Genomic DNA, 14,747 nt, shown 5'->3' on the forward strand with positions numbered 1-14,747 from the left:
TAGTTCATAACAGAACCTAATTAGACAAGATTTACTTTCGCGGTTATAAATATTACTCGAATCTAAACATAAAAGAAAAAAAGTGTAAATTTAACAGTCACGCAAAATGTAAAAGGTTTTATGCTAAAATCTAATGTAGTCTTAATTCTATTCTGAGTATAAATACGTTTAAATACCAATACATCAAGATTGTAAAAAAACAACGCACGAAGAAAATGTCATTTATAAAACATTTTACATTTCCGTTTTCTCGTGACGAATTTGTTACTACCTAATATAATTAAGAGCTGGTGGTAATACAAGTATTTAGGATAAAGGAACTAAGCAGACATTCAAATAATTCCGCGACCATTAGTCGCGTATTTTTTTCCTTTCTTCAAAGTACTTGTATGAAATGCATACGCGTACAAATAGTATAAATATACCATTGAAAATATATTACTTAAGAAATAATAAATGAGAACATTAGTTTCACACAAGTGATAGATACGATAGAATGAAAAAGTTTCTATGTTCCACAAGGTACCTTCCACAATTGTTCAGCAGATGAGACTCCCTGCTGTTTCTGTGCTAATAGCAGACAATCAAAAATTGAATAATAATTCGAATACAAAAATTCAAGTCATCTGAAAAGTTCGGCTATGCAGATGGGATAGGGCATGTGACTATTAAAAATTATTATTGAAAGTCACCACCATTACAAGTATAGATGATTTTCGAAAAAAAAAACGTTTCTGGACCTGCGCAGTCTGTTTTTTGTTGTCGGTTTCTCTTCGAACCGTTCCTTAGATATGTTCGCCATTTCTCTCTCAACTAAACCGTTTATGTACATACAGTCAAGTTTAATATATAAAAAAACTGCTAAACAACACAGCTTTTACTGGACATTTGAACAACATTAAGCACTATTCATAAATCATGATATAATTTCGAAAATTGGAGTTTTATTGGACTTGTAATCAATTGAAACTTCTCCCTCGATTACACATGCTAGGTTAAAGAAGAAAAACAATAACGGATTCATGCGTGGGTGTCCATCTTTGATGGAATAAATTAAATATAATGGCGTTTTTGGTTTGCTTCTTTGCATTAAGTATAATAAATGTATCTATTTAAGCGAACAATGCACGTATCTATGCTGATAGATTTCAATCGAATTTTTTAAGCGGATTACAAAGTAAATACGAGCATCACAACAAAACAAATCCTAAAATAGAACGAACCAACGTAAACAAACTTTGGCAGTTGAATTTCTGTGTCATTTTGTCTCTTGTGGACAGTTGTCTTATTGGCAATCATACCACATCTTCTTATTTTTATAGTTGCCAGATATAGTTGCAGCAGTAGTAAACTATAATGATAACTACTTTATTTACAATCTAAAAAAAATGGAGACACCATGTCACATTTCAATGATCCAATAACACGACGTTTGAATTGAAATAGCTCCTATGATATTGTTCTCCTTTATTCCTGTCCATCACACAGAATCGTCATTCGTTCTTCACTTCATTATTTGAATACATTTTCTAATTAAAGGTCATAAATTTATCAATGGTTAAATCTTGCCAAGTTTAAGCTTCTATCTTTCATTTCCTTTATAATAACTTGAATAATTACAGCGCCCCCTTACGGTCATAGTCCTCCATAGGTTAAAGTGAGTGAAATACAACGACTGGATTATTCGTGTTACCTTAAGTTTATAATTGCATTCTTATACGCTTTTCTGTCTGTGTGTCTTTACGCGAAGGATCGGGCCATTACTTATCAACGATATTGGAGAATATTAATTTTGTGTCAAAAACTGCAATACTTAAAGATAAGAATGATGTTGGACACTGTTTCAAGATGGTATTCATTAACAAAGTAATGGACTAATGAATATTTATAGCAATGTCTATTGTACTGTCCCATGTGAGAATACATAAAAAATGATTACAATGTAAAAATTTCATAAATGAATTATTACATGGTGGTTGTCCAGAAACATGGCAGATATAAATTCCCGCGTTTCTACAATCAACAACTGACGACTCTGATCTCGATCATCAAATCATCAAAACGTTTTGCTTGAAGGCGTTTTATACCTTTCCGTACAAGATATCTTCTGATATAGAACGGATCGATGATGACAATAATGTGTTTTTTCCTCTGTGTTAGGATGATAACACATTCATGATGTGACCAGTGGGAATATAAAACGGAATATGAGAGAATAATGAGTCTCCGTATGTTCCATTAAATAACAAAAATTAGCAAGATTTCTACGGGCTACAAAGCATACATAAAGTGATTCAGTGGCATGTGTTGTGGAAAGATAAAGATGCTACAAGAGAGAAAGAGAGAGAGAGAGAAAGATATGTTTTTGAAAGAGATAAAACAAAAAGCTAAATAAAAAAAATGGGGAGAAAGAGTGAGTTACAGCTAGGGAAAAAAGCGAAAAAGATATAATGGAAACATGAAGGAAAGAGAGTAACAAGATATTGGAAAGAAAGAGAATAAAGCTAAAGATGCTGGAGAGAGAGAGGGGAGGGAATTTGGTCTGATCTGGGTAACTACTAAGTATGTTCTTCTCTTAGGATTGTTTGATTGGAATTCTACAATTTGCTTATGGTTCACTATGACTTTTTCAAGTTTAAAGATTAAACGTGTTTATCTTGACTTTAATCGTTGTCAAGCAGTCACGTGTTCACATAGAATGAAATTCAAAACAGTGTGGCTGTGGCCATTGATTGACACATTAAACTCATCCATTGACTGGGACAATTTACGCGAACGTTTGTCTGTAACGACCACTGTTCACGACGTACCTACGATAGACATTTAAACTGCGGGGTCACCAAAGGTTTCTTAACGCCTTTGATTATAAAATAATACGAAAAATTAATCAGGAATAACCTTTATGTTTTGATTTATATAATTGGTATAAATCAAAACATCGTGTTATTTCTGATTAATTTTTCGAATTACTTTATTAAGGTGTTGAGAACCTTTGGTGACCTAATAGTTTAAGTGTCTTTAAAAAGTACATAGTGAGCAGTGGTCGTTACATACAAACGTTCACCTAAATTGTCCCAGCCAATGGATGAATTTAATGTGTCAATCAATAGCCACAGCCACACTGTTTTGGATTTCATTCTATATCTGATGGTATGTGCATGGATACCAACATATATTTAGTTGTTGTCAAAATCCAGCATGACCCGTCAAAAAGACAACACAGAGATCGAAATACATTTGGGAAAGTTTAAAATTTCCCTCATAAAGTTACCATACAATGTATACATCCTTCAAGATTATTAAAAACGGGATCGAGAATTTTTAATATAAGAGCTGATATATTAATGTTTCTCTCTTTAGATTGACTCCGGATTGATATGTCGTAGATCCTTTTGAATTAGAAATATGAATTAATAACAAGATGCCGCTTATTGTCGTGAAAACAAAAACCAAGGACTAGAACAGATCAGTTTTTAAGACAGTTTCTTATAAGAATTCTCGCGAGTACCAAGGGAAATCTTGTCTGAAGATAAGCATACAAACAGTATAAAAACACAATTGAAGGTCACTGTCTGATTTAAAAGTCAGGGAGGATCAAACTACACATATTCTTTTACTAGAAGTTTTTAATCACAAAACATATTAAAGTACTTAGAATTATTCTCTGTATATAGAATGTTGCTGTATTTTTCCTTCAATGCCAAATTAACAGTAATGTAAGACATTCCCTTATAAATGCAATTAAAACCTATTATTCTAATTTTAACCAGCTTGACTCAAACTCTAAACTTAAAACTATTCTAGATCCCAATAAAGAAATTTTGTCTAGTGTTGTAGACTATATAAAATCTATGGAATTGCGAAAATAAGGTCCACATTGGTCAATCATTATTATATATTAAACTTCACTTGTTTAAAACATTCATCATATATTATGTTTCTTGTCACTTGTGTATACAATATACTATATGTTTGCATTTTAACCCGCCAGGGTTTCATGTTTTGCTATAAAGACTATAATGTCAACATCTGAATACCAATGATTGATCCCTTAAAAGCGAGCAAAACTTTGCTTAACTTCATTTTTCGTATACAGCTTTTTCTCCAAATGCATTAGTCAGTTAGATTTTTTTTTAAACATTTCGACTCTGTGAACTGATAGCTGCCATTTTATCCTAATGAAAACCGGAAAGTACAGAGAGTTATATACAAGTTAAAGTATAAACATATTACATGTAAATGAAAAATTAGTATGTGAAATATATGAGAGAAACCAGATCACATTGAGAAATTATAAAGTATACAAATAGACCCGAAGTTAAGTCACAATAAACAGAACGTCAACAATTTGTTTTGGAACATTTTTAAGGAAGATGGCTTGTCATGTTTTGGAATTTTGGTAAAATTTTCGGAATCCTCTGGTTTTATCCATTTGAATGCATTAACAAATTTTGCTCTGTGACCCCCATTTTTCTTATTATAATTCTTTTACATGTGTAATGATAAGCTGTCTGTTAAAGTCTTTTAAAATTTTAATTACTTTTTAACAGTTTTTGAGGACTTTAACTTGTCAATGATAAAGCTATGAAAAGTCAAGAGAGAAAATTTTCCCGCCAAATTTTCAATGGCTAATATATCGAAAACGAGCACGGTGACCTATATAATTTTTTTGCTCTTTGAAGTCCTTGATTAATCCCCTATCAATATAAACTAGTCTTTCGAAAAGTTAATTACTTTGAAACTGAGAAGCGAACTCCCTTAAAACATATCTTCGTAAACTAACACAATTTTCGACGCTATCTTCCGGTTGTTTCTAATATAACATAAAAGTTCACAAAAGCTTTTAATTAGAATTATTCCTATTTTGAAAATATCGTGCAGTAATTTTGTTGAATTAAAATGCAAAGAAATATCAACCTTAATCTATCTAGGACAACACCCCCACAAAGTGAAAAATGATTTATAAATATTCAAGATAGCCATTTGTAACATTCCTGAAAATAGAATTATTAAAGCTTGCGTTTTTCTATTTGTCTCGTGTCATGATGAATTACTGCATCTGACATAAACCTCATTGTTAAGCAATGATTGCATATAGACAATTTACTGAAATAGCGCGCATCCATAAGAATATAATTGGAACCTTGCTTTTCACATTTCGCCTCCGTGATGTTTTGGCGTTATTGGCTTACATTGAATTTAAAGATACAATTGAAACTATATTATTCGATTTAATATTAACATATTTAGAAGGTCGTGTAATACTGAACGAGTTTCTATTGCTTGCAAAAGTAGTTAGAAATAAATTGGGTTGATACATGCGATAATATGGATGATGTTTTCTGATGCAATTGAAAAAAAAATAATAATTTTGTAGCTTTTCATACTTTTTTGCTGCACGTCAAATTGCAGTGCCATGATTTGTGTTTTGAAGCAACATGAACTTGTACATTAAAACATGTAAATTGGACACCGCTACAAGATCTGTTCTCTTATTGAATAATGAATTATCAATGGTATTCGCAAACTCGTTGTATTGTTAATTATTACAACTACACGACAATGAGACAATGCTGCAACATTCAATCTAAACTGGGTGTCTTCAACTTATTGCTTACATGGTTGACAACAGCAATGCAGAGTTAGCACACCGTTTTAGTGAGTTTCTAATTTCAACTTAACAATGCATAGGAGATGGGTTACACCAATGCATCAGAAACGGAAGTCATTCGGTACTCCTCCGATTAACTGGTTTTATTTGTGATTCAAGTTGCTCAATTTTCGGTTTCATGAGCGGTGAATATGTTAACTGCTGTTTGACCCGTTTTCTCCTTGTCGCGATGTTTCGTTATAATATGCCACTATAAAGTAAACATATATTTTCCATACTCTTATAAGTTTCTTTGTACTTTTGCGTTAAAATATTAAATTTAATTAACCATGTTTTAATTTTCTGAAATATAACGAAGTGCAAGCAGCCATAAATAGTATTACAGATAATTCGTATAAAATAAAATACATTATTACAAGATTAACATTAAACTTAAGCTTACTTTCAACAGCTTAAATCGCATTGATGGTATACAGACTACCCAATAGTGAAATAAAACAAAAGGTTGCAGTAAGAATATAATGCATTTATTGTGCCTTCCTGAGTGCGTCTAAGAAATATTGTTTTTCTTTTTAATCTATGATTATTACTCATAAGATAATTTTTAGAAAGTCATTATTCTTCGAACAAGAATGAAAAGTAAGATCGTTTAATCAAAGATAGTCTGTACTTTAAAAATTTGGACTTGGAAATTCGATCTGTTTTAATCACGTATAAATATATAACGTAAGCCTATTACATATAGTTACGGTACGATATTCAAATTTAAGTTTTTAAGTACAGAAACTGTGAAATTAATCAATGGGTAGTAAAGTACATATATTACAGCTCGTTTAAAAATACCGTAGAAAGTTAGCGTCTGAACAAAGATCAACACTAGTAGGTTATTTTCGGTTAATTTTTATTATTCCAATAATCTGCTACAATGTGTTACTTTTTATGGCGTCAACAAGCATGGTTTTCATTTCTCGTGACTAAAATTCAGATAAAAATAATTGAATTTTGACGAATGAAGAACTGAGGCTTAGAATATGAGATGTGTAAATAAGCCCAATGGTATCAAAATGAAAAAAATCTCAGTATTTCTTTCTGATTTATTTCCATTTGCAATCAATCAAAATATAATATACAACCTATAGCCACAAAATAACATATGCCATAAATAAAGGTGTAATCCCTGGTTCTTGTAAACTTGTGTTTCCAATATATTCTGCAACTCGCTTCAGAAAGTACACGTCTAATTCATAGCCCTATTGCTCTCTGTATTAAATTCCTCAATTTCAAGCAGACACAGCTCTTTTGCCAGTTCAAACAAGGTGACAATCATTGCATGTCAAAGCAACACTTTATGGTGTCTTGTACTGAAAAGATCAACACACCTTTAATGGCATATAAGAAAGAATTGGTTCTCCGAACTTCGGATTTACCAAATCACGAACTTCAGATCTGGCAAACAGGCAAAAAGACCCACTTTTTAAAATGTGGTGCAGTTTTTTTTTAATATTCAAAATTATAAGTCAAAAAGTGTTCTTCAATGATCACCAGTAATTCAGTTTTCAATTGATACCAAAAAACCCTAAATATTCTACATATTTTGAAATTTACACTATTGCGTAGGAACTATTTTGTGTTAAATTAAATGTATGTACTACTTTCGAATTAGGGATGTTACATCTTTACAAGAAGAGAAGAACTCTGCTAAGATGTCCGTTGTAATTGATAAATAGAAGTATCTATATGGGATTATATAGTAAATCCAATCATATTATATTATGTGGCCTAACCCTGCTCTGACACGAGTGAACTCAATTAGTGACCAGACGAAGAAACCAATAAAACACTAAATTGACAAGGGCAGCGAACATTAAGCAAGGACCCGGATCATTAATAAAATTAATTAATACAACTGTACGAATATACTTTATATTATTGCAAATAATTCTAATCCGAGAGGGAAGATGATTAAATATTGTCCTTACATTATATCCCTAAAGATAAAAGCCCTCGGAGAATGTATAACATTAGATATGCCAACTGGCATATGTAAAACTGGCGTTGATGACAGTGTTCTCTCTATAGCGATCGATAAATCTTATTAAGGAAGAGTGTCCCGAATAGCTGTCCAAAGATAAATGCATTATAAGAATTCATTTGGCAAATAATACCTTCATTAAAACTAAGTTCATCTTCAACTTTAGCGTTCATTAACTTCACGTACTGAAGACATTTGCACGTGACAGGAACTAATCGCTTAACAACAGCACAATTATAATAAGTCTTGACAAAAACCTTTTATATTGATGATAGATTTCAACTCAATATGCAATCTGGCTTTTTATAGAAAGAAATCGTCTATCCTTTTTCTTTTTCAATTGTTTGGTATGGAAGTTTTGCTAACGGCTACGTACCATCATATATATCATAGGATAGTTTGAACAATGCAGATAATGGCTTTAGTCAAAAGTACATGTGACAGAAATTTCAAAAGCTCTATTTCAGTAAAGATGATTCAAAGAGAAAATCAAAAGAATTCAAACAAACTTGATAATTTCTGTGTCATTTGGTTTTTAGTGGAAAATTGACTCATTGGCAGTCATACCTCTTCTTTTTTTTTTTTTTTTTTTTTTTTTTTTTATATAAAAGCGACCATCGATAACTATGAAAAAATGTTTTCATAGAGATTGATGCTTTAACTTAATGGGGTAACTGTTCGATATCCGCCGGACACATCTTTATAATCTTAACAATATTTCAACCCATAACCTGTTACGAAGTATAACAGTGTTGAGCAAATTCAACAAAGACTATCAAAGATCTCCTATCAACACCCGGTTTCAACTAGAATAATACTGAAAAGACGCCAATTTGGGAAACAACAAGTATAGTTTACATGTGACTGAGTTAAACATAATCAAATGTTTCTGAGATTTCAACTTATCACTTGTATTGGTGGATGGGACGTATCTAGTAAATAATACAATACCAAATATATACCTTACAAACCATACAACCAATTACTATTGATACGATAATGAACAGCAACACTAAACTCCGATACAAACCAGACAAACGAAAAATCATTACTGTTTAAATAATAATGAAAAGCAAACCTAAACTCTATCTAAAGAAAGAATAAGGCGGAAAGGGTTATGTTGTTATAGAGGTAGATGTCTTGATCATGATAGTATGGTTCAAATATATTTGGATGTGATACTCGTAATTCATTGATAACCAAAACAATATGTAATCGGGAAATAAAGATAAGATCTATTACAAGAATATTCCAAATGACAGATCCGATAAAGATTGATGGAAAAGCCGAAGTAATCCGAATGTTTTAGATATGATATTGACATACGTAATCTGCACGAGACATATTCAATCAAAACTCCGTCCTCTATTGGACGCCATCTTTTTGCATGGCTAGATTCCGTGATAAGCATTTCTTTCTTTGGACTTAAAACATAGAACAATTCGTCTGATACGAAATAATCGTTTTATGCCGTACATTCCGACAAGTTTTTATACAACTGGTATTGATCTTTCAATTGAATATAGATAATTGTTCAAGCTTGGTGACATTTAAGTGATAAAGGTCATATCTATAAAGCCTATTTCAAATCTTCTATACAGCTAGTACAAATGTTGCATTATAAAATAATGGGTCTTGCCATTACTCTTAATCAAACCCTATTTAATGTCCTGGTTCTTTTTTTCTTTAAATCTAAAAATGGATTAATCAAATGTTTATGTTTCCATCAAACTACCATTGTCATCAATTAGACTAAAGCGTCCTTTTACGACTTCACAGTTATTCGGTACGTTTACGACATTTGATCGCAAATGTATGTCATCCTAAGCAACACACCGAATCTAAAAATATCATTAAAAATGTTTTGTCATCTTTTTGATAAATATCCTGGCCTCTTGTTCCGAAGGTAAAAAACCCAAGTTTTTGAAGAACTGTATGCTATTGAAAGATCACGGTTCTTTCGCATAAAAAATACATTAAAAGCAGATCATATGCAATGATATTTTTTTCTTCAGAAAATGAAATTTTATCGAACTATGAAATTGCAATTTTGGTACTTTTATTTGTTTATGGTTTTTCTTACCGAAATAAGTTTTGTTTTAAAACATGTAGACTATAAGTTACTGTCTTCCTTTTTGATTTGCAACAGACGAAAAATGAAAAGTAAAGTAATCGAGAAATTGATATAGCAAATGTTATAATATTAAAAACTTCATTGTTGTTTATTTTATTTTCTTTGGTTACATCTTCTGACATCAGACTCTGACTTCTCTTGGACTGAATTTTAATGTGCGTATTGTTATGCGTTTACTTTTCTACATTGGCTAGAGGTATAGGGGGAGGGTTGAGATCTAACAAACATGTTTAACCCCGCCGCATTTTTGCGCCTGTCCCAAGTCAGGAGCCTCTGGCCTTTGTTAGTCTTGTATTATTTTAATTTTAGTATCTTGTGTACAATTTGGAAATTAGTATGGCGTTCATTATCACTGGATTAGTATATATTTGTTTAGGGGCCAGCTGAAGGACGTCTCTGGGTGTGTGAATTTCTCGCTATATTGAAGACCTGTTGGTGACCTTCTGCTGTTGTTTTTTTTTCTATGGTCGGGTTGTTGTCTCTTTGGCACATTTCCCATTTTCATTCTCAATTTTATTCAATCTTGTCATTTACAGCTAAATAATGTAACCTGAAACATTTGAATAAGTTTTGTTTTACGAAATTTAGGAAGGGCGGTGTTAATCTTTGATATTCCAATTAGTTCGAATATTTTTATATTACCGACTTTCGACTCCTAAGTAAATATCTTTTCGACAGGTTAACGACTGTGTGGTAGGACACACTGGTACTCGGTCAATTGAGAGCAACTAAAAGTAGCAATAACAAGTCATCATTCTTATTTTAATCGACATTTTGTAAGACAACTTCAAATTGCTGGTCAATATGTTGGCCCTAAAGATCAACATCTCCTTTTATATATTTACAAAACCCCGAACTTCTACATGGCGAATACCTAAAGTAAACGAACTCTTTTCGTAACGGATCAAATAATCAATGCATGGTGGCGTTTATAAAAATGACCACATAGTGGAACATTAAAGCTTTCATATGACAGTGATTAAATCCGGGATCATTCCGTCGTTATCACTTCCCGCATAGATCAATCCGTGTCAAGTGCATACCAACCAATATCTCAAAGATTTATCGGAAGATCACTTCACTCAACTTTCATTTCAAGAGCAATAATGGCAAATTCATCACAATATATCCGAATTTTTAATACAACTCAAAGCTATTAGCTCCAGGGTTTTAATATAATGCTATTAGATCTAAACCCAATTTTGTTTATAGTTTTCACTTGTAGAAATGTTTACTATTCTTATCCTATAAACATCTGTGGCGTTATAGCGGTGCAGCAGGCGACAATTGTGTTCTTCAACCAATGAGATCAAAGAGATTGTGTTTACAGCAGACGACAATAGTGTTGTCAACCAATGGGATCAAAGGGATTGTTGAGATACAATATATGAACAGCTATACAGTTGATCCATTCGTGTAATATTACATTGAAGGAACACATTAGTTGAAACGGTCGAAAGTTGAATGTGGTACAATTCGATTAACAACTCATACAAACGCAACTGCACTTAAGTTTACTCATTTGAATTGCACATTTAAACCCTACAGAACTATTAGTTAATAATAACCAACAAACCAAAATCGATATAAATAGAATTCATACAGGCGTGTTATACTATCCTTTTGGGATCTCCATGCACTCTCCCTCTTCACTTTTAAGTATATCCTTGTCGTTCTCATCAATTCATTGAACAAAAAATATACGTTTCATTCTTTTCAAAGGGCTAGTAGCTTATAATAATCAACAACTAAAATCGATACAAATATAATTGATACAGTTGTGTTCAATTAACGTTTGGGATCTCATTTCCCCTCCCCCTTTTAAATGGAACGTTTCCGTTTTCATCAATTCCCCGGAAAAAATCTACGTTTTATTCTTTGTTTAGATAAGTATGTATAATTTGTTTGACATTAAAGTCGTCTGTTAAGAATGCTGTAGAGCTATTTTTATTTACTTGATAAATTGGAATCAAATCAACCAGAAAATTAGCACTTAAACCTGGCAATAAGAACGAAGCATCGTTGGACGCCAATCTATAGATTTCAATAAAAAAGTAGCGGAAAATAAAATGAAAACAAAGCTTTTATGAAAGACGCCAGACGGAATCTGAGTACTTATATTCAAATATACAAATTTACTATATTTAAACGATTTATTAGTTTATAAGTTCAATTGTGAAATAATTATGTAATAAACACTAGAACGCATTTTGCAAAGATTAACAAAAAGTCAATTACCTCACAGCTGCAAGTTTACGAGAGACTTTGAAAACGAAATCAAAACGGAAAATGTAGCCACTTAAATAAACCTATGCGGTTTACTTCGAAGAGATAGCAACTCAATGACACACAAACCAAGGTTAATTCTACATGTTAAGGTACGGTTTCGAATAACCATAGATCATGTAGTATAATCTAGGGAATAACAGACAAGATCCAAAAACAATTGTTTTATATCCTACATCTGTAAAAGTTGAGGATGGGTTTCAAAGAGACCATCAACATAGTATGCTGGTATGACAACTTATGAAGTATTGGAAGTTGCAGTGGCGGATCCAGAACTTTTCCTAAGGGGGGGGGGGGGGGCCCGCTGACTGACCCAAGAGGGGGCCCGCTCCAGTCATGCTTCAATGATTCCCTATATAATCAACCAAATTTTTCCCACGAAAAGGGGGCCCCCCAGGCCCCCCCCCCCCCCCCTGGATCCGCCTATGAGTTGCATAAATAATGTACGATACAGTTTCTGCAGAGCTTATTTTAAATCTATATGAGACATCATCCATACATTGTGTTACTTGGCCATGCTAGTGTCGCCTAGCGAGCTTCTTTTTTTAGTCTCATCTCAAAAAAATTTACAATGACAGGTGTGCTGTATTGAAAACAACAAAGACCTGTATTCTCACAATTCTTTGTTGAGTAAGATGTTCCAATTTGATTCAAATCAATTTTAACTGTACATCATGGCGACAATACAAACTACACAATTCGGGATTTCTTTTGTTTTCAATAAAAGCATAATTTATATAAATAAGCAGAGGAAACACAATGTGCCATAATTATCAATTGTTTCCCTCTGCATAAAATTGAAAGTAAAGTAACAAGAATAAATCTATTGTTGCAGAAGATACTATTTAAAGATTTTCAAATCGGCTCTCTCGGACCATCACTAAATTTTAGTCACTTAAGCTATTTAATGTATGTTCCTCAGGTATCGTTCGCCCCTCTTTTACATCTTATATTGAAATAAATTATAACGATAACACGATAAATTTTATTTCAATATAAGATGTAAAAGAGGGGCGAGAGATACCAGAGGGATATCCTCTGATTTTTTTAATGCAGCATTGATGTCTACAACGTATCGATTTTTTCCAACACTTAAAAACAAAAAAATCCTCCATGTTCCTTGTAGTGTTTGATCATGCAATACAATAACAATGGCAGATTTATACGACTTGTAACGAGGGGGAAATATCGTATTATATCCATACGAAAACGCGTAAAAATCGTTGGCCAATTATCGTAACTCCCCAAAGAACGTGAAATATGTGACCATCGTTAACCGGAAACGATCACATTTGCAATGAATGTATTCACTTCAAAATCTATAAATTATATTTAAACTGATGGTATGATCAGAAAGGGATATATTTAGGATGTACAAATTTGTAAAATATTAAACGATGTGTTATCGTTATAATTTTTCTTTCAATGTAAGATGTAAAAGAGGGGCGAAAGATACCAGAGGGACATACAGTAAATGGCTTAAGTGACTAAACTTTCACTACAAGTCTCATTTGAAACTGTTGAAAAATCATCTTTACGTGTTGACAAAATTATAAATATCCCTAAACATGTGTTCGTTATGTATAAAACGAAAAACAATAAGATAAAGAATTTACATATTTGGTATACAAAAACTTATCAAAGATATAAGAACAGTTAGAGAGGAGTACAGACAACAAACAGTGTTTAAGGCTATAGTATTTTAGTAGATTATATTAGTTATTTTATTAGTTCATAGTTTAACAAATACTGCGTAATGGTTTAAAGGAAACTTAAAAAAATATACTGTAGAAAGAGAAGGAACAATGTGTACGATATATGGGTTGCTACTCAAGAACAATATATGTTTTCGGGAACAATTCATGGTTACATGTAATGTACAACCGAAAATCCGCGAACATTAATTCCCCATGTACTAAAGTATACACTTCTTTGTATATAAAATAATCACCAGATCGACCATTATTAATTAAGGATGTGTGCAAAATTATATGATAAAAAAACCGAGTACCAAAGAGAGCAAAACATCGAAAAGAAAAAAAAACCTAAACAGTGTTATTTATATTAAACTATGATCATTAATTTAACCTAGATGAGTGTTTTGATAACAAGCTGTCTAACTTAAGACGTATATAAATAGGCATAAGTAAACTTATATACTTAATGATCCTGGTAAATCATTCAGACAGGGAACCAGTATAGATATAACAGATCTAATGCACAGATGGGGAATACTTTAAATCTATTCAACAAATGTGTGTGCAGTTTTTAATATTTAAAGAATTGGATAAATTTGAAATATTGAAAGTTTTTTAACAAAAAATAACCAAAAAAAAAAAGGAATTTGATATGTGGGTGTTGACGCGGCGAAGGATAACTTGAATCCGCAGAAGAATCACAATTGTATTTACTTCTGTAACTATTCATTTGAGATTTTCCTGAACAAGAGACAATATGAATACAACCTGCTTGCTGCTGTACATTTATCAACGACCACACGTGTGTTTAGTCATATGTCTTACAGCTTTAATCATTACTAGATTGATAAATGTTTGCTTTACGTCCAGTGGCATATACCATTACTAGACAAATTAAGAACATTGCAATAAACACAATTGCATAGACATATATATCTCTTAGACATTTAAAAAACTATATGCTACATAGATATGATAAACATGTAC

General features: G+C 32.1%; 1 protein-coding gene across 19 annotated transcripts in view; it reads right to left on the reverse strand.

The window, feature by feature from the left end:
• Positions 1-14,747, reverse strand: part of LOC139495139 (atrial natriuretic peptide receptor 1-like) — a 440,175-nt gene that overhangs the window by 69,192 nt on the left and 356,236 nt on the right. The gene's annotated exons all lie outside the window — the stretch shown is intronic.

Source organism: Mytilus edulis, chromosome 11 (genome assembly GCF_963676685.1).
Source record: "Mytilus edulis chromosome 11, xbMytEdul2.2, whole genome shotgun sequence".
NCBI classification, from domain to species: domain Eukaryota; kingdom Metazoa; phylum Mollusca; class Bivalvia; order Mytilida; family Mytilidae; genus Mytilus; species Mytilus edulis.